The sequence below is a fragment of the Schistocerca americana genome, unplaced genomic scaffold (genome assembly GCF_021461395.2).
Source record: "Schistocerca americana isolate TAMUIC-IGC-003095 unplaced genomic scaffold, iqSchAmer2.1 HiC_scaffold_1035, whole genome shotgun sequence".
Lineage (NCBI taxonomy): Eukaryota > Metazoa > Arthropoda > Insecta > Orthoptera > Acrididae > Schistocerca > Schistocerca americana.
The window spans coordinates 27,794-44,676 of NW_025725086.1; the positions used below are offsets into that span (position 1 = coordinate 27,794).

Here is a 16,883-nt window from a genome sequence, read left to right on the forward strand (position 1 = left end):
GCGCTGCCTTGTCGTAGTAGTAAAAGAGTAGTGGCCCGTGGGGGGATCGAACCCACGACCTTCGCGTTATTAGCACGACGCTCTAACCAACTGAGCTAACGGGCCTCGGCATATGCAGATGCTCAGCCCTACGCTGGAAACAGGTGGCATGAAGCCATACACCATTTCTATGGTCGTCGTGTGTCTGCTTCCCTAGTCTATATTCTGCTGACGGTCACGAAACAGTAGCTATATTGCGAGCAGGACGGGAAACGGCCGCTCGGACAGCTCAAACTTGTCACGATTCGTGTGGAAAAAATTCCGTTCCGGTACCGGGAATCGAACCCGGGCCTCCTGGGTGAAAGCCAGGTATCCTAGCCACTAGACCACACCGGATGTGGCCGTTCCGTTAGACCGTTCGTACGGTCGCTTGTCGCATTTCGTGTCGAGTGCCGCGTCGGCGCCCCTCTCTCTTTGCGGGCATCTTTGCACATACTGACTGGCAAGGCGCGCACCTCAAACGTCGCAGAGCAATGCTTTTGGCTTCATGCTCTGCTGGGAGAAGAGGGAAAGGGAAGCTGTAAGTAGCAATAACAGGAAGTAAACATTTTCCCGCTGAAGCGTTGTGGATAACAAACAAGAAATACGTTGGCGCCCTAGCTACAGCACCACCATCAGTCACAGAAAATTAAATGCCCCGGGTGAGGATCGAACTCACGACCTTAAGATTATGAGACTTACGCGCTGCCTACTGCGCTACCGAGGCACGGGTGAACCGCTTGTCCTGGAAACTGGGTAAATAGCCTGCCCAATATTAGGCGTAGAGACACTGTACTTCCTCGATAACGTGTTCTGTTGCTACACGTGCACTGCCGGCCCAGTTGATTGCGGTGTTGCTGCAGCTGTTGGCAACGATAGGCAGCACTCCTTGTCGTTAAAGTTCAGTGCCTCGGAGGCACCGGGACACAGCAACTTGTGAGGCCAGGCCGACGCTAGTCTGTAGAACATGATGCGAGCGTCCTAGTGGGGACCCGCGAGTGCTGCGTTCTCGGTTCTTCTCAAGGGAATCCAGCTATACGTTCTTGTGGATCGTGCATCTCAAGCGCGCAAGCCACGCGGCAGCATTATCGCGGGAAAAGCAAAATGATGCATCGGCCGAGAATCGAACCCGGGCCGCCCGCGTGGCAGGCGAGCATTCTACCACTGAACCACCGATGCCCGGGCCAGCGGTAACTTGACGCTGCTTCCCGAGCAGATGTCTCAAGGGAAAGTGGGACTGCCGTCAAGCGCCGTAGCATTCTGTGGAAAAGATGCTGCAGACGCTGAATCCTGCACTGCACTGCTTAAAAATGCCGCCAGAACGCGGTCCTCTGCGTACTCTTGCGTCGCCGGCGCCCAACTCTTGCCAAAGGATGCGAAATGTGCGCGGATACGCTGTCCGAATGCGTCTGGATGTGCTCCCCTAGCCCGCCTCGAAATGCGCCTGCCAGGTACGATCACCTTCGGCCGCTGCCGACTGGCGGGAAGCCGACACAGCGCGGACGCGCGGCGCTCGCTTGTGCGGTGGTGGTGTAATGGTCAGCATAGTTGCCTTCCAAGCAGTTGATCCGGGTTCGATTCCCGGCCACCGCAGCAGGCTTTTAATTTCGCGTATGAGTACTTTTGCCACGCGCTCTTAAATTATTGTTTTTTCGCCCTCTTACTCGCTGCACACCAGCCCTTAGTGTGTCTCGACTTGTCTCGACTTTGCTCAGCTGACGCGAGAGCTGACGCTCTCAAATCGGCCTATATCAAAACGACAAGCACGAGAAACGACTGAGAGAGGTAAGGAGAGGCGAGGCGATGGACACACAGCACGCCCCCTTCATTTCACGGTGGCGTCTCCCTGACCGAATCGGGCTGTAGCTCCGAAAAGAAAGGAGAAACAAAAATAGGAAGTAAAAGTGCCAATAGTGCCCTGTGTTCCCATGCGCTCACCCGCCCAAGTACTAACAAGGGCCAAAGTTGTTACGCATCGGCAATCGGACATTTTCTTTCATTTTCTCTTTATCGGCTGAGAACCAGTGTATTCAAGATATTATGGCCATTGCCGAGTGAATGCTGTAGCGCTTCCCGACGAGTCGGGTTCGGATCCTCTATCAACTTCCACGCAGGGTGATGATCTTTTGGTCATCACACTCGCCAGCTGAAATCGGCGCTGCCTTGTCGTAGTAGTAAAAGAGTAGTGGCCCGTGGGGGGATCGAACCCACGACCTTCGCGTTATTAGCACGACGCTCTAACCAACTGAGCTAACGGGCCTCGGCATATGCAGATGCTCAGCCCTACGCTGGAAACAGGTGGCATGAAGCCATACACCATTTCTATGGTCGTCGTGTGTCTGCTTCCCTAGTCTATATTCTGCTGACGGTCACGAAACAGTAGCTATATTGCGAGCAGGACGGGAAACGGCCGCTCGGACAGCTCAAACTTGTCACGATTCGTGTGGAAAAAATTCCGTTCCGGTACCGGGAATCGAACCCGGGCCTCCTGGGTGAAAGCCAGGTATCCTAGCCACTAGACCACACCGGATGTGGCCGTTCCGTTAGACCGTTCGTACGGTCGCTTGTCGCATTTCGTGTCGAGTGCCGCGTCGGCGCCCCTCTCTCTTTGCGGGCATCTTTGCACATACTGACTGGCAAGGCGCGCACCTCAAACGTCGCAGAGCAATGCTTTTGGCTTCATGCTCTGCTGGGAGAAGAGGGAAAGGGAAGCTGTAAGTAGCAATAACAGGAAGTAAACATTTTCCCGCTGAAGCGTTGTGGATAACAAACAAGAAATACGTTGGCGCCCTAGCTACAGCACCACCATCAGTCACAGAAAATTAAATGCCCCGTGTGAGGATCGAACTCACGACCTTAAGATTATGAGACTTACGCGCTGCCTACTGCGCTACCGAGGCACGGGTGAACCGCTTGTCCTGGAAACTGGGTAAATAGCCTGCCCAATATTAGGCGTAGAGACACTGTACTTCCTCGATAACGTGTTCTGTTGCTACACGTGCACTGCCGGCCCAGTTGATTGCGGTGTTGCTGCAGCTGTTGGCAACGATAGGCAGCACTCCTTGTCGTTAAAGTTCAGTGCCTCGGAGGCACCGGGACACAGCAACTTGTGAGGCCAGGCCGACGCTAGTCTGTAGAACATGATGCGAGCGTCCTAGTGGGGACCCGCGAGTGCTGCGTTCTCGGTTCTTCTCAAGGGAATCCAGCTATACGTTCTTGTGGATCGTGCATCTCAAGCGCGCAAGCCACGCGGCAGCATTATCGCGGGAAAAGCAAAATGATGCATCGGCCGAGAATCGAACCCGGGCCGCCCGCGTGGCAGGCGAGCATTCTACCACTGAACCACCGATGCCCGGGCCAGCGGTAACTTGACGCTGCTTCCCGAGCAGATGTCTCAAGGGAAAGTGGGACTGCCGTCAAGCGCCGTAGCATTCTGTGGAAAAGATGCTGCAGACGCTGAATCCTGCACTGCACTGCTTAAAAATGCCGCCAGAACGCGGTCCTCTGCGTACTCTTGCGTCGCCGGCGCCCAACTCTTGCCAAAGGATGCGAAATGTGCGCGGATACGCTGTCCGAATGCGTCTGGATGTGCTCCCCTAGCCCGCCTCGAAATGCGCCTGCCAGGTACGATCACCTTCGGCCGCTGCCGACTGGCGGGAAGCCGACACAGCGCGGACGCGCGGCGCTCGCTTGTGCGGTGGTGGTGTAATGGTCAGCATAGTTGCCTTCCAAGCAGTTGATCCGGGTTCGATTCCCGGCCACCGCAGCAGGCTTTTAATTTCGCGTATGAGTACTTTTGCCACGCGCTCTTAAATTATTGTTTTTTCGCCCTCTTACTCGCTGCACACCAGCCCTTAGTGTGTCTCGACTTGTCTCGACTTTGCTCAGCTGACGCGAGAGCTGACGCTCTCAAATCGGCCTATATCAAAACGACAAGCACGAGAAACGACTGAGAGAGGTAAGGAGAGGCGAGGCGATGGACACACAGCACGCCCCCTTCATTTCACGGTGGCGTCTCCCTGACCGAATCGGGCTGTAGCTCCGAAAAGAAAGGAGAAACAAAAATAGGAAGTAAAAGTGCCAATAGTGCCCTGTGTTCCCATGCGCTCACCCGCCCAAGTACTAACAAGGGCCAAAGTTGTTACGCATCGGCAATCGGACATTTTCTTTCATTTTCTCTTTATCGGCTGAGAACCAGTGTATTCAAGATATTATGGCCATTGCCGAGTGAATGCTGTAGCGCTTCCCGACGAGTCGGGTTCGGATCCTCTATCAACTTCCACGCAGGGTGATGATCTTTTGGTCATCACACTCGCCAGCTGAAATCGGCGCTGCCTTGTCGTAGTAGTAAAAGAGTAGTGGCCCGTGGGGGGATCGAACCCACGACCTTCGCGTTATTAGCACGACGCTCTAACCAACTGAGCTAACGGGCCTCGGCATATGCAGATGCTCAGCCCTACGCTGGAAACAGGTGGCATGAAGCCATACACCATTTCTATGGTCGTCGTGTGTCTGCTTCCCTAGTCTATATTCTGCTGACGGTCACGAAACAGTAGCTATATTGCGAGCAGGACGGGAAACGGCCGCTCGGACAGCTCAAACTTGTCACGATTCGTGTGGAAAAAATTCCGTTCCGGTACCGGGAATCGAACCCGGGCCTCCTGGGTGAAACCCAGGTATCCTAGCCACTAGACCACACCGGATGTGGCCGTTCCGTTAGACCGTTCGTACGGTCGCTTGTCGCATTTCGTGTCGAGTGCCGCGTCGGCGCCCCTCTCTCTTTGCGGGCATCTTTGCACATACTGACTGGCAAGGCGCGCACCTCAAACGTCGCAGAGCAATGCTTTTGGCTTCATGCTCTGCTGGGAGAAGAGGGAAAGGGAAGCTGTAAGTAGCAATAACAGGAAGTAAACATTTTCCCGCTGAAGCGTTGTGGATAACAAACAAGAAATACGTTGGCGCCCTAGCTACAGCACCACCATCAGTCACAGAAAATTAAATGCCCCGGGTGAGGATCGAACTCACGACCTTAAGATTATGAGACTTACGCGCTGCCTACTGCGCTACCGAGGCACGGGTGAACCGCTTGTCCTGGAAACTGGGTAAATAGCCTGCCCAATATTAGGCGTAGAGACATTGTACTTCCTCGATAACGTGTTCTGTTGCTACACGTGCACTGCCGGCCCAGTTGATTGCGGTGTTGCTGCAGCTGTTGGCAACGATAGGCAGCACTCCTTGTCGTTAAAGTTCAGTGCCTCGGAGGCACCGGGACACAGCAACTTGTGAGGCCAGGCCGACGCTAGTCTGTAGAACATGATGCGAGCGTCCTAGTGGGGACCCGCGAGTGCTGCGTTCTCGGTTCTTCTCAAGGGAATCCAGCTATACGTTCTTGTGGATCGTGCATCTCAAGCGCGCAAGCCACGCGGCAGCATTATCGCGGGAAAAGCAAAATGATGCATCGGCCGGGAATCGAACCCGGGCCGCCCGCGTGGCAGGCGAGCATTCTACCACTGAACCACCGATGCCCTTGCCAGCGGTAACTTGACGCTGCTTCCCGAGCAGATGTCTCAAGGGAAAGTGGGACTGCCGTCAAGCGCCGTAGCATTCTGTGGAAAAGATGCTGCAGACGCTGAATCCTGCACTGCACTGCTTAAAAATGCCGCCAGAACGCGGTCCTCTGCGTACTCTTGCGTCGCCGGCGCCCAACTCTTGCCAAAGGATGCGAAATGTGCGCGGATACGCTGTCCGAATGCGTCTGGATGTGCTCCCCTAGCCCGCCTCGAAATGCGCCTGCCAGGTACGATCACCTTCGGCCGCTGCCGACTGGCGGGAAGCCGACACAGCGCGGACGCGCGGCGCTCGCTTGTGCGGTGGTGGTGTAATGGTCAGCATAGTTGCCTTCCAAGCAGTTGATCCGGGTTCGATTCCCGGCCACCGCAGCAGGCTTTTAATTTCGCGTATGAGTACTTTTGCCACGCGCTCTTAAATTATTGTTTTTTCGCCCTCTTACTCGCTGCACACCAGCCCTTAGTGTGTCTCGACTTGTCTCGACTTTGCTCAGCTGACGCGAGAGCTGACGCTCTCAAATCGGCCTATATCAAAACGACAAGCACGAGAAACGACTGAGAGAGGTAAGGAGAGGCGAGGCGATGGACACACAGCACGCCCCCTTCATTTCACGGTGGCGTCTCCCTGACCGAATCGGGCTGTAGCTCCGAAAAGAAAGGAGAAACAAAAATAGGAAGTAAAAGTGCCAATAGTGCCCTGTGTTCCCATGCGCTCACCCGCCCAAGTACTAACAAGGGCCAAAGTTGTTACGCATCGGCAATCGGACATTTTCTTTCATTTTCTCTTTATCGGCTGAGAACCAGTGTATTCAAGATATTATGGCCATTGCCGAGTGAATGCTGTAGCGCTTCCCGACGAGTCGGGTTCGGATCCTCTATCAACTTCCACGCAGGGTGATGATCTTTTGGTCATCACACTCGCCAGCTGAAATCGGCGCTGCCTTGTCGTAGTAGTAAAAGAGTAGTGGCCCGTGGGGGGATCGAACCCACGACCTTCGCGTTATTAGCACGACGCTCTAACCAACTGAGCTAACGGGACTCGGCATATGCAGATGCTCAGCCCTACGCTGGAAACAGGTGGCATGAAGCCATACACCATTTCTATGGTCGTCGTGTGTCTGCTTCCCTAGTCTATATTCTGCTGACGGTCACGAAACAGTAGCTATATTGCGAGCAGGACGGGAAACGGCCGCTCGGACAGCTCAAACTTGTCACGATTCGTGTGGAAAAAATTCCGTTCCGGTACCGGGAATCGAACCCGGGCCTCCTGGGTGAAAGCCAGGTATCCTAGCCACTAGACCACACCGGATGTGGCCGTTCCGTTAGACCGTTCGTACGGTCGCTTGTCGCATTTCGTGTCGAGTGCCGCGTCGGCGCCCCTCTCTCTTTGCGGGCATCTTTGCACATACTGACTGGCAAGGCGCGCACCTCAAACGTCGCAGAGCAATGCTTTTGGCTTCATGCTCTGCTGGGAGAAGAGGGAAAGGGAAGCTGTAAGTAGCAATAACAGGAAGTAAACATTTTCCCGCTGAAGCGTTGTGGATAACAAACAAGAAATACGTTGGCGCCCTAGCTACAGCACCACCATCAGTCACAGAAAATTAAATGCCCCGGGTGAGGATCGAACTCACGACCTTAAGATTATGAGACTTACGCGCTGCCTACTGCGCTACCGAGGCACGGGTGAACCGCTTGTCCTGGAAACTGGGTAAATAGCCTGCCCAATATTAGGCGTAGAGACATTGTACTTCCTCGATAACGTGTTCTGTTGCTACACGTGCACTGCCGGCCCAGTTGATTGCGGTGTTGCTGCAGCTGTTGGCAACGATAGGCAGCACTCCTTGTCGTTAAAGTTCAGTGCCTCGGAGGCACCGGGACACAGCAACTTGTGAGGCCAGGCCGACGCTAGTCTGTAGAACATGATGCGAGCGTCCTAGTGGGGACCCGCGAGTGCTGCGTTCTCGGTTCTTCTCAAGGGAATCCAGCTATACGTTCTTGTGGATCGTGCATCTCAAGCGCGCAAGCCACGCGGCAGCATTATCGCGGGAAAAGCAAAATGATGCATCGGCCGGGAATCGAACCCGGGCCGCCCGCGTGGCAGGCGAGCATTCTACCACTGAACCACCGATGCCCTTGCCAGCGGTAACTTGACGCTGCTTCCCGAGCAGATGTCTCAAGGGAAAGTGGGACTGCCGTCAAGCGCCGTAGCATTCTGTGGAAAAGATGCTGCAGACGCTGAATCCTGCACTGCACTGCTTAAAAATGCCGCCAGAACGCGGTCCTCTGCGTACTCTTGCGTCGCCGGCGCCCAACTCTTGCCAAAGGATGCGAAATGTGCGCGGATACGCTGTCCGAATGCGTCTGGATGTGCTCCCCTAGCCCGCCTCGAAATGCGCCTGCCAGGTACGATCACCTTCGGCCGCTGCCGACTGGCGGGAAGCCGACACAGCGCGGACGCGCGGCGCTCGCTTGTGCGGTGGTGGTGTAATGGTCAGCATAGTTGCCTTCCAAGCAGTTGATCCGGGTTCGATTCCCGGCCACCGCAGCAGGCTTTTAATTTCGCGTATGAGTACTTTTGCCACGCGCTCTTAAATTATTGTTTTTTCGCCCTCTTACTCGCTGCACACCAGCCCTTAGTGTGTCTCGACTTGTCTCGACTTTGCTCAGCTGACGCGAGAGCTGACGCTCTCAAATCGGCCTATATCAAAACGACAAGCACGAGAAACGACTGAGAGAGGTAAGGAGAGGCGAGGCGATGGACACACAGCACGCCCCCTTCATTTCACGGTGGCGTCTCCCTGACCGAATCGGGCTGTAGCTCCGAAAAGAAAGGAGAAACAAAAATAGGAAGTAAAAGTGCCAATAGTGCCCTGTGTTCCCATGCGCTCACCCGCCCAAGTACTAACAAGGGCCAAAGTTGTTACGCATCGGCAATCGGACATTTTCTTTCATTTTCTCTTTATCGGCTGAGAACCAGTGTATTCAAGATATTATGGCCATTGCCGAGTGAATGCTGTAGCGCTTCCCGACGAGTCGGGTTCGGATCCTCTATCAACTTCCACGCAGGGTGATGATCTTTTGGTCATCACACTCGCCAGCTGAAATCGGCGCTGCCTTGTCGTAGTAGTAAAAGAGTAGTGGCCCGTGGGGGGATCGAACCCACGACCTTCGCGTTATTAGCACGACGCTCTAACCAACTGAGCTAACGGGCCTCGGCATATGCAGATGCTCAGCCCTACGCTGGAAACAGGTGGCATGAAGCCATACACCATTTCTATGGTCGTCGTGTGTCTGCTTCCCTAGTCTATATTCTGCTGACGGTCACGAAACAGTAGCTATATTGCGAGCAGGACGGGAAACGGCCGCTCGGACAGCTCAAACTTGTCACGATTCGTGTGGAAAAAATTCCGTTCCGGTACCGGGAATCGAACCCGGGCCTCCTGGGTGAAAGCCAGGTATCCTAGCCACTAGACCACACCGGATGTGGCCGTTCCGTTAGACCGTTCGTACGGTCGCTTGTCGCATTTCGTGTCGAGTGCCGCGTCGGCGCCCCTCTCTCTTTGCGGGCATCTTTGCACATACTGACTGGCAAGGCGCGCACCTCAAACGTCGCAGAGCAATGCTTTTGGCTTCATGCTCTGCTGGGAGAAGAGGGAAAGGGAAGCTGTAAGTAGCAATAACAGGAAGTAAACATTTTCCCGCTGAAGCGTTGTGGATAACAAACAAGAAATACGTTGGCGCCCTAGCTACAGCACCACCATCAGTCACAGAAAATTAAATGCCCCGGGTGAGGATCGAACTCACGACCTTAAGATTATGAGACTTACGCGCTGCCTACTGCGCTACCGAGGCACGGGTGAACCGCTTGTCCTGGAAACTGGGTAAATAGCCTGCCCAATATTAGGCGTAGAGACACTGTACTTCCTCGATAACGTGTTCTGTTGCTACACGTGCACTGCCGGCCCAGTTGATTGCGGTGTTGCTGCAGCTGTTGGCAACGATAGGCAGCACTCCTTGTCGTTAAAGTTCAGTGCCTCGGAGGCACCGGGACACAGCAACTTGTGAGGCCAGGCCGACGCTAGTCTGTAGAACATGATGCGAGCGTCCTAGTGGGGACCCGCGAGTGCTGCGTTCTCGGTTCTTCTCAAGGGAATCCAGCTATACGTTCTTGTGGATCGTGCATCTCAAGCGCGCAAGCCACGCGGCAGCATTATCGCGGGAAAAGCAAAATGATGCATCGGCCGAGAATCGAACCCGGGCCGCCCGCGTGGCAGGCGAGCATTCTACCACTGAACCACCGATGCCCGGGCCAGCGGTAACTTGACGCTGCTTCCCGAGCAGATGTCTCAAGGGAAAGTGGGACTGCCGTCAAGCGCCGTAGCATTCTGTGGAAAAGATGCTGCAGACGCTGAATCCTGCACTGCACTGCTTAAAAATGCCGCCAGAACGCGGTCCTCTGCGTACTCTTGCGTCGCCGGCGCCCAACTCTTGCCAAAGGATGCGAAATGTGCGCGGATACGCTGTCCGAATGCGTCTGGATGTGCTCCCCTAGCCCGCCTCGAAATGCGCCTGCCAGGTACGATCACCTTCGGCCGCTGCCGACTGGCGGGAAGCCGACACAGCGCGGACGCGCGGCGCTCGCTTGTGCGGTGGTGGTGTAATGGTCAGCATAGTTGCCTTCCAAGCAGTTGATCCGGGTTCGATTCCCGGCCACCGCAGCAGGCTTTTAATTTCGCGTATGAGTACTTTTGCCACGCGCTCTTAAATTATTGTTTTTTCGCCCTCTTACTCGCTGCACACCAGCCCTTAGTGTGTCTCGACTTGTCTCGACTTTGCTCAGCTGACGCGAGAGCTGACGCTCTCAAATCGGCCTATATCAAAACGACAAGCACGAGAAACGACTGAGAGAGGTAAGGAGAGGCGAGGCGATGGACACACAGCACGCCCCCTTCATTTCACGGTGGCGTCTCCCTGACCGAATCGGGCTGTAGCTCCGAAAAGAAAGGAGAAACAAAAATAGGAAGTAAAAGTGCCAATAGTGCCCTGTGTTCCCATGCGCTCACCCGCCCAAGTACTAACAAGGGCCAAAGTTGTTACGCATCGGCAATCGGACATTTTCTTTCATTTTCTCTTTATCGGCTGAGAACCAGTGTATTCAAGATATTATGGCCATTGCCGAGTGAATGCTGTAGCGCTTCCCGACGAGTCGGGTTCGGATCCTCTATCAACTTCCACGCAGGGTGATGATCTTTTGGTCATCACACTCGCCAGCTGAAATCGGCGCTGCCTTGTCGTAGTAGTAAAAGAGTAGTGGCCCGTGGGGGGATCGAACCCACGACCTTCGCGTTATTAGCACGACGCTCTAACCAACTGAGCTAACGGGCCTCGGCATATGCAGATGCTCAGCCCTACGCTGGAAACAGGTGGCATGAAGCCATACACCATTTCTATGGTCGTCGTGTGTCTGCTTCCCTAGTCTATATTCTGCTGACGGTCACGAAACAGTAGCTATATTGCGAGCAGGACGGGAAACGGCCGCTCGGACAGCTCAAACTTGTCACGATTCGTGTGGAAAAAATTCCGTTCCGGTACCGGGAATCGAACCCGGGCCTCCTGGGTGAAAGCCAGGTATCCTAGCCACTAGACCACACCGGATGTGGCCGTTCCGTTAGACCGTTCGTACGGTCGCTTGTCGCATTTCGTGTCGAGTGCCGCGTCGGCGCCCCTCTCTCTTTGCGGGCATCTTTGCACATACTGACTGGCAAGGCGCGCACCTCAAACGTCGCAGAGCAATGCTTTTGGCTTCATGCTCTGCTGGGAGAAGAGGGAAAGGGAAGCTGTAAGTAGCAATAACAGGAAGTAAACATTTTCCCGCTGAAGCGTTGTGGATAACAAACAAGAAATACGTTGGCGCCCTAGCTACAGCACCACCATCAGTCACAGAAAATTAAATGCCCCGGGTGAGGATCGAACTCACGACCTTAAGATTATGAGACTTACGCGCTGCCTACTGCGCTACCGAGGCACGGGTGAACCGCTTGTCCTGGAAACTGGGTAAATAGCCTGCCCAATATTAGGCGTAGAGACATTGTACTTCCTCGATAACGTGTTCTGTTGCTACACGTGCACTGCCGGCCCAGTTGATTGCGGTGTTGCTGCAGCTGTTGGCAACGATAGGCAGCACTCCTTGTCGTTAAAGTTCAGTGCCTCGGAGGCACCGGGACACAGCAACTTGTGAGGCCAGGCCGACGCTAGTCTGTAGAACATGATGCGAGCGTCCTAGTGGGGACCCGCGAGTGCTGCGTTCTCGGTTCTTCTCAAGGGAATCCAGCTATACGTTCTTGTGGATCGTGCATCTCAAGCGCGCAAGCCACGCGGCAGCATTATCGCGGGAAAAGCAAAATGATGCATCGGCCGGGAATCGAACCCGGGCCGCCCGCGTGGCAGGCGAGCATTCTACCACTGAACCACCGATGCCCTTGCCAGCGGTAACTTGACGCTGCTTCCCGAGCAGATGTCTCAAGGGAAAGTGGGACTGCCGTCAAGCGCCGTAGCATTCTGTGGAAAAGATGCTGCAGACGCTGAATCCTGCACTGCACTGCTTAAAAATGCCGCCAGAACGCGGTCCTCTGCGTACTCTTGCGTCGCCGGCGCCCAACTCTTGCCAAAGGATGCGAAATGTGCGCGGATACGCTGTCCGAATGCGTCTGGATGTGCTCCCCTAGCCCGCCTCGAAATGCGCCTGCCAGGTACGATCACCTTCGGCCGCTGCCGACTGGCGGGAAGCCGACACAGCGCGGACGCGCGGCGCTCGCTTGTGCGGTGGTGGTGTAATGGTCAGCATAGTTGCCTTCCAAGCAGTTGATCCGGGTTCGATTCCCGGCCACCGCAGCAGGCTTTTAATTTCGCGTATGAGTACTTTTGCCACGCGCTCTTAAATTATTGTTTTTTCGCCCTCTTACTCGCTGCACACCAGCCCTTAGTGTGTCTCGACTTGTCTCGACTTTGCTCAGCTGACGCGAGAGCTGACGCTCTCAAATCGGCCTATATCAAAACGACAAGCACGAGAAACGACTGAGAGAGGTAAGGAGAGGCGAGGCGATGGACACACAGCACGCCCCCTTCATTTCACGGTGGCGTCTCCCTGACCGAATCGGGCTGTAGCTCCGAAAAGAAAGGAGAAACAAAAATAGGAAGTAAAAGTGCCAATAGTGCCCTGTGTTCCCATGCGCTCACCCGCCCAAGTACTAACAAGGGCCAAAGTTGTTACGCATCGGCAATCGGACATTTTCTTTCATTTTCTCTTTATCGGCTGAGAACCAGTGTATTCAAGATATTATGGCCATTGCCGAGTGAATGCTGTAGCGCTTCCCGACGAGTCGGGTTCGGATCCTCTATCAACTTCCACGCAGGGTGATGATCTTTTGGTCATCACACTCGCCAGCTGAAATCGGCGCTGCCTTGTCGTAGTAGTAAAAGAGTAGTGGCCCGTGGGGGGATCGAACCCACGACCTTCGCGTTATTAGCACGACGCTCTAACCAACTGAGCTAACGGGCCTCGGCATATGCAGATGCTCAGCCCTACGCTGGAAACAGGTGGCATGAAGCCATACACCATTTCTATGGTCGTCGTGTGTCTGCTTCCCTAGTCTATATTCTGCTGACGGTCACGAAACAGTAGCTATATTGCGAGCAGGACGGGAAACGGCCGCTCGGACAGCTCAAACTTGTCACGATTCGTGTGGAAAAAATTCCGTTCCGGTACCGGGAATCGAACCCGGGCCTCCTGGGTGAAAGCCAGGTATCCTAGCCACTAGACCACACCGGATGTGGCCGTTCCGTTAGACCGTTCGTACGGTCGCTTGTCGCATTTCGTGTCGAGTGCCGCGTCGGCGCCCCTCTCTCTTTGCGGGCATCTTTGCACATACTGACTGGCAAGGCGCGCACCTCAAACGTCGCAGAGCAATGCTTTTGGCTTCATGCTCTGCTGGGAGAAGAGGGAAAGGGAAGCTGTAAGTAGCAATAACAGGAAGTAAACATTTTCCCGCTGAAGCGTTGTGGATAACAAACAAGAAATACGTTGGCGCCCTAGCTACAGCACCACCATCAGTCACAGAAAATTAAATGCCCCGGGTGAGGATCGAACTCACGACCTTAAGATTATGAGACTTACGCGCTGCCTACTGCGCTACCGAGGCACGGGTGAACCGCTTGTCCTGGAAACTGGGTAAATAGCCTGCCCAATATTAGGCGTAGAGACACTGTACTTCCTCGATAACGTGTTCTGTTGCTACACGTGCACTGCCGGCCCAGTTGATTGCGGTGTTGCTGCAGCTGTTGGCAACGATAGGCAGCACTCCTTGTCGTTAAAGTTCAGTGCCTCGGAGGCACCGGGACACAGCAACTTGTGAGGCCAGGCCGACGCTAGTCTGTAGAACATGATGCGAGCGTCCTAGTGGGGACCCGCGAGTGCTGCGTTCTCGGTTCTTCTCAAGGGAATCCAGCTATACGTTCTTGTGGATCGTGCATCTCAAGCGCGCAAGCCACGCGGCAGCATTATCGCGGGAAAAGCAAAATGATGCATCGGCCGAGAATCGAACCCGGGCCGCCCGCGTGGCAGGCGAGCATTCTACCACTGAACCACCGATGCCCGGGCCAGCGGTAACTTGACGCTGCTTCCCGAGCAGATGTCTCAAGGGAAAGTGGGACTGCCGTCAAGCGCCGTAGCATTCTGTGGAAAAGATGCTGCAGACGCTGAATCCTGCACTGCACTGCTTAAAAATGCCGCCAGAACGCGGTCCTCTGCGTACTCTTGCGTCGCCGGCGCCCAACTCTTGCCAAAGGATGCGAAATGTGCGCGGATACGCTGTCCGAATGCGTCTGGATGTGCTCCCCTAGCCCGCCTCGAAATGCGCCTGCCAGGTACGATCACCTTCGGCCGCTGCCGACTGGCGGGAAGCCGACACAGCGCGGACGCGCGGCGCTCGCTTGTGCGGTGGTGGTGTAATGGTCAGCATAGTTGCCTTCCAAGCAGTTGATCCGGGTTCGATTCCCGGCCACCGCAGCAGGCTTTTAATTTCGCGTATGAGTACTTTTGCCACGCGCTCTTAAATTATTGTTTTTTCGCCCTCTTACTCGCTGCACACCAGCCCTTAGTGTGTCTCGACTTGTCTCGACTTTGCTCAGCTGACGCGAGAGCTGACGCTCTCAAATCGGCCTATATCAAAACGACAAGCACGAGAAACGACTGAGAGAGGTAAGGAGAGGCGAGGCGATGGACACACAGCACGCCCCCTTCATTTCACGGTGGCGTCTCCCTGACCGAATCGGGCTGTAGCTCCGAAAAGAAAGGAGAAACAAAAATAGGAAGTAAAAGTGCCAATAGTGCCCTGTGTTCCCATGCGCTCACCCGCCCAAGTACTAACAAGGGCCAAAGTTGTTACGCATCGGCAATCGGACATTTTCTTTCATTTTCTCTTTATCGGCTGAGAACCAGTGTATTCAAGATATTATGGCCATTGCCGAGTGAATGCTGTAGCGCTTCCCGACGAGTCGGGTTCGGATCCTCTATCAACTTCCACGCAGGGTGATGATCTTTTGGTCATCACACTCGCCAGCTGAAATCGGCGCTGCCTTGTCGTAGTAGTAAAAGAGTAGTGGCCCGTGGGGGGATCGAACCCACGACCTTCGCGTTATTAGCACGACGCTCTAACCAACTGAGCTAACGGGCCTCGGCATATGCAGATGCTCAGCCCTACGCTGGAAACAGGTGGCATGAAGCCATACACCATTTCTATGGTCGTCGTGTGTCTGCTTCCCTAGTCTATATTCTGCTGACGGTCACGAAACAGTAGCTATATTGCGAGCAGGACGGGAAACGGCCGCTCGGACAGCTCAAACTTGTCACGATTCGTGTGGAAAAAATTCCGTTCCGGTACCGGGAATCGAACCCGGGCCTCCTGGGTGAAAGCCAGGTATCCTAGCCACTAGACCACACCGGATGTGGCCGTTCCGTTAGACCGTTCGTACGGTCGCTTGTCGCATTTCGTGTCGAGTGCCGCGTCGGCGCCCCTCTCTCTTTGCGGGCATCTTTGCACATACTGACTGGCAAGGCGCGCACCTCAAACGTCGCAGAGCAATGCTTTTGGCTTCATGCTCTGCTGGGAGAAGAGGGAAAGGAAGCTGTAAGTAGCAATAACAGGAAGTAAACATTTTCCCGCTGAAGCGTTGTGGATAACAAACAAGAAATACGTTGGCGCCCTAGCTACAGCACCACCATCAGTCACAGAAAATTAAATGCCCCGGGTGAGGATCGAACTCACGACCTTAAGATTATGAGACTTACGCGCTGCCTACTGCGCTACCGAGGCACGGGTGAACCGCTTGTCCTGGAAACTGGGTAAATAGCCTGCCCAATATTAGGCGTAGAGACACTGTACTTCCTCGATAACGTGTTCTGTTGCTACACGTGCACTGCCGGCCCAGTTGATTGCGGTGTTGCTGCAGCTGTTGGCAACGATAGGCAGCACTCCTTGTCGTTAAAGTTCAGTGCCTCGGAGGCACCGGGACACAGCAACTTGTGAGGCCAGGCCGACGCTAGTCTGTAGAACATGATGCGAGCGTCCTAGTGGGGACCCGCGAGTGCTGCGTTCTCGGTTCTTCTCAAGGGAATCCAGCTATACGTTCTTGTGGATCGTGCATCTCAAGCGCGCAAGCCACGCGGCAGCATTATCGCGGGAAAAGCAAAATGATGCATCGGCCGAGAATCGAACCCGGGCCGCCCGCGTGGCAGGCGAGCATTCTACCACTGAACCACCGATGCCCGGGCCAGCGGTAACTTGACGCTGCTTCCCGAGCAGATGTCTCAAGGGAAAGTGGGACTGCCGTCAAGCGCCGTAGCATTCTGTGGAAAAGATGCTGCAGACGCTGAATCCTGCACTGCACTGCTTAAAAATGCCGCCAGAACGCGGTCCTCTGCGTACTCTTGCGTCGCCGGCGCCCAACTCTTGCCAAAGGATGCGAAATGTGCGCGGATACGCTGTCCGAATGCGTCTGGATGTGCTCCCCTAGCCCGCCTCGAAATGCGCCTGCCAGGTACGATCACCTTCGGCCGCTGCCGACTGGCGGAAGCCGACACAGCGCGGACGCGCGGCGCTCGCTTGTGCGGTGGTGGTGTAATGGTCAGCATAGTTGCCTTCCAAGCAGTTGATCCGGGTTCGATTCCCGGCCACCGCAGCAGGCTTTTAATTTCGCGTATGAGTACTTTTGCCACGCGCTCTTAAATTATTGTTTTTTCGC

General features: G+C 54.9%; 40 non-coding genes across 40 annotated transcripts; 8 read left to right on the top strand and 32 right to left on the bottom strand.

Moving 5' to 3' along the window:
• Positions 1 to 31: 31 nt before the first annotated feature.
• Positions 32 to 105, bottom strand: Trnai-aau. The gene has a single exon. It is a non-coding gene; the product is annotated as a tRNA-Ile (tRNA).
• A 198-nt stretch (positions 106 to 303) lies between these two features.
• Trnae-uuc lies at positions 304 to 375 on the bottom strand. The gene has a single exon. It is a non-coding gene; the product is annotated as a tRNA-Glu (tRNA).
• Positions 376 to 672: 297 nt separating this feature from the next.
• Positions 673 to 745, bottom strand: Trnam-cau. Its single transcript has one exon. It is a non-coding gene; the product is annotated as a tRNA-Met (tRNA).
• Positions 746 to 1,126: 381 nt separating this feature from the next.
• Positions 1,127 to 1,197, bottom strand: Trnag-gcc. Its single transcript has one exon. It is a non-coding gene; the product is annotated as a tRNA-Gly (tRNA).
• A 342-nt stretch (positions 1,198 to 1,539) lies between these two features.
• On the top strand, positions 1,540 to 1,611 carry Trnag-ucc. The gene has a single exon. It is a non-coding gene; the product is annotated as a tRNA-Gly (tRNA).
• Positions 1,612 to 2,204: 593 nt separating this feature from the next.
• On the bottom strand, positions 2,205 to 2,278 carry Trnai-aau. Its single transcript has one exon. It is a non-coding gene; the product is annotated as a tRNA-Ile (tRNA).
• A 198-nt stretch (positions 2,279 to 2,476) lies between these two features.
• On the bottom strand, positions 2,477 to 2,548 carry Trnae-uuc. Its single transcript has one exon. It is a non-coding gene; the product is annotated as a tRNA-Glu (tRNA).
• Positions 2,549 to 2,845: 297 nt separating this feature from the next.
• On the bottom strand, positions 2,846 to 2,918 carry Trnam-cau. Its single transcript has one exon. It is a non-coding gene; the product is annotated as a tRNA-Met (tRNA).
• Positions 2,919 to 3,299: 381 nt separating this feature from the next.
• Trnag-gcc lies at positions 3,300 to 3,370 on the bottom strand. The gene has a single exon. It is a non-coding gene; the product is annotated as a tRNA-Gly (tRNA).
• Positions 3,371 to 3,712: 342 nt separating this feature from the next.
• On the top strand, positions 3,713 to 3,784 carry Trnag-ucc. Its single transcript has one exon. It is a non-coding gene; the product is annotated as a tRNA-Gly (tRNA).
• Positions 3,785 to 4,377: 593 nt separating this feature from the next.
• Positions 4,378 to 4,451, bottom strand: Trnai-aau. The gene has a single exon. It is a non-coding gene; the product is annotated as a tRNA-Ile (tRNA).
• A 198-nt stretch (positions 4,452 to 4,649) lies between these two features.
• Positions 4,650 to 4,721, bottom strand: Trnae-uuc. The gene has a single exon. It is a non-coding gene; the product is annotated as a tRNA-Glu (tRNA).
• Positions 4,722 to 5,018: 297 nt separating this feature from the next.
• Trnam-cau lies at positions 5,019 to 5,091 on the bottom strand. Its single transcript has one exon. It is a non-coding gene; the product is annotated as a tRNA-Met (tRNA).
• Positions 5,092 to 5,472: 381 nt separating this feature from the next.
• Trnag-gcc lies at positions 5,473 to 5,543 on the bottom strand. Its single transcript has one exon. It is a non-coding gene; the product is annotated as a tRNA-Gly (tRNA).
• A 342-nt stretch (positions 5,544 to 5,885) lies between these two features.
• Trnag-ucc lies at positions 5,886 to 5,957 on the top strand. Its single transcript has one exon. It is a non-coding gene; the product is annotated as a tRNA-Gly (tRNA).
• Positions 5,958 to 6,550: 593 nt separating this feature from the next.
• On the bottom strand, positions 6,551 to 6,624 carry Trnai-aau. Its single transcript has one exon. It is a non-coding gene; the product is annotated as a tRNA-Ile (tRNA).
• Positions 6,625 to 6,822: 198 nt separating this feature from the next.
• On the bottom strand, positions 6,823 to 6,894 carry Trnae-uuc. The gene has a single exon. It is a non-coding gene; the product is annotated as a tRNA-Glu (tRNA).
• A 297-nt stretch (positions 6,895 to 7,191) lies between these two features.
• Trnam-cau lies at positions 7,192 to 7,264 on the bottom strand. Its single transcript has one exon. It is a non-coding gene; the product is annotated as a tRNA-Met (tRNA).
• Positions 7,265 to 7,645: 381 nt separating this feature from the next.
• On the bottom strand, positions 7,646 to 7,716 carry Trnag-gcc. The gene has a single exon. It is a non-coding gene; the product is annotated as a tRNA-Gly (tRNA).
• A 342-nt stretch (positions 7,717 to 8,058) lies between these two features.
• Positions 8,059 to 8,130, top strand: Trnag-ucc. Its single transcript has one exon. It is a non-coding gene; the product is annotated as a tRNA-Gly (tRNA).
• Positions 8,131 to 8,723: 593 nt separating this feature from the next.
• Positions 8,724 to 8,797, bottom strand: Trnai-aau. The gene has a single exon. It is a non-coding gene; the product is annotated as a tRNA-Ile (tRNA).
• A 198-nt stretch (positions 8,798 to 8,995) lies between these two features.
• Trnae-uuc lies at positions 8,996 to 9,067 on the bottom strand. Its single transcript has one exon. It is a non-coding gene; the product is annotated as a tRNA-Glu (tRNA).
• A 297-nt stretch (positions 9,068 to 9,364) lies between these two features.
• Trnam-cau lies at positions 9,365 to 9,437 on the bottom strand. The gene has a single exon. It is a non-coding gene; the product is annotated as a tRNA-Met (tRNA).
• Positions 9,438 to 9,818: 381 nt separating this feature from the next.
• On the bottom strand, positions 9,819 to 9,889 carry Trnag-gcc. Its single transcript has one exon. It is a non-coding gene; the product is annotated as a tRNA-Gly (tRNA).
• A 342-nt stretch (positions 9,890 to 10,231) lies between these two features.
• Trnag-ucc lies at positions 10,232 to 10,303 on the top strand. Its single transcript has one exon. It is a non-coding gene; the product is annotated as a tRNA-Gly (tRNA).
• Positions 10,304 to 10,896: 593 nt separating this feature from the next.
• Trnai-aau lies at positions 10,897 to 10,970 on the bottom strand. Its single transcript has one exon. It is a non-coding gene; the product is annotated as a tRNA-Ile (tRNA).
• A 198-nt stretch (positions 10,971 to 11,168) lies between these two features.
• Positions 11,169 to 11,240, bottom strand: Trnae-uuc. The gene has a single exon. It is a non-coding gene; the product is annotated as a tRNA-Glu (tRNA).
• Positions 11,241 to 11,537: 297 nt separating this feature from the next.
• Positions 11,538 to 11,610, bottom strand: Trnam-cau. The gene has a single exon. It is a non-coding gene; the product is annotated as a tRNA-Met (tRNA).
• A 381-nt stretch (positions 11,611 to 11,991) lies between these two features.
• On the bottom strand, positions 11,992 to 12,062 carry Trnag-gcc. The gene has a single exon. It is a non-coding gene; the product is annotated as a tRNA-Gly (tRNA).
• Positions 12,063 to 12,404: 342 nt separating this feature from the next.
• On the top strand, positions 12,405 to 12,476 carry Trnag-ucc. The gene has a single exon. It is a non-coding gene; the product is annotated as a tRNA-Gly (tRNA).
• Positions 12,477 to 13,069: 593 nt separating this feature from the next.
• Positions 13,070 to 13,143, bottom strand: Trnai-aau. Its single transcript has one exon. It is a non-coding gene; the product is annotated as a tRNA-Ile (tRNA).
• Positions 13,144 to 13,341: 198 nt separating this feature from the next.
• On the bottom strand, positions 13,342 to 13,413 carry Trnae-uuc. The gene has a single exon. It is a non-coding gene; the product is annotated as a tRNA-Glu (tRNA).
• Positions 13,414 to 13,710: 297 nt separating this feature from the next.
• Trnam-cau lies at positions 13,711 to 13,783 on the bottom strand. Its single transcript has one exon. It is a non-coding gene; the product is annotated as a tRNA-Met (tRNA).
• Positions 13,784 to 14,164: 381 nt separating this feature from the next.
• Trnag-gcc lies at positions 14,165 to 14,235 on the bottom strand. Its single transcript has one exon. It is a non-coding gene; the product is annotated as a tRNA-Gly (tRNA).
• A 342-nt stretch (positions 14,236 to 14,577) lies between these two features.
• On the top strand, positions 14,578 to 14,649 carry Trnag-ucc. Its single transcript has one exon. It is a non-coding gene; the product is annotated as a tRNA-Gly (tRNA).
• Positions 14,650 to 15,242: 593 nt separating this feature from the next.
• Trnai-aau lies at positions 15,243 to 15,316 on the bottom strand. The gene has a single exon. It is a non-coding gene; the product is annotated as a tRNA-Ile (tRNA).
• A 198-nt stretch (positions 15,317 to 15,514) lies between these two features.
• On the bottom strand, positions 15,515 to 15,586 carry Trnae-uuc. The gene has a single exon. It is a non-coding gene; the product is annotated as a tRNA-Glu (tRNA).
• A 296-nt stretch (positions 15,587 to 15,882) lies between these two features.
• On the bottom strand, positions 15,883 to 15,955 carry Trnam-cau. The gene has a single exon. It is a non-coding gene; the product is annotated as a tRNA-Met (tRNA).
• Positions 15,956 to 16,336: 381 nt separating this feature from the next.
• Trnag-gcc lies at positions 16,337 to 16,407 on the bottom strand. Its single transcript has one exon. It is a non-coding gene; the product is annotated as a tRNA-Gly (tRNA).
• Positions 16,408 to 16,748: 341 nt separating this feature from the next.
• Trnag-ucc lies at positions 16,749 to 16,820 on the top strand. Its single transcript has one exon. It is a non-coding gene; the product is annotated as a tRNA-Gly (tRNA).
• The last annotated feature ends 63 nt before the right edge of the window (positions 16,821 to 16,883 follow it).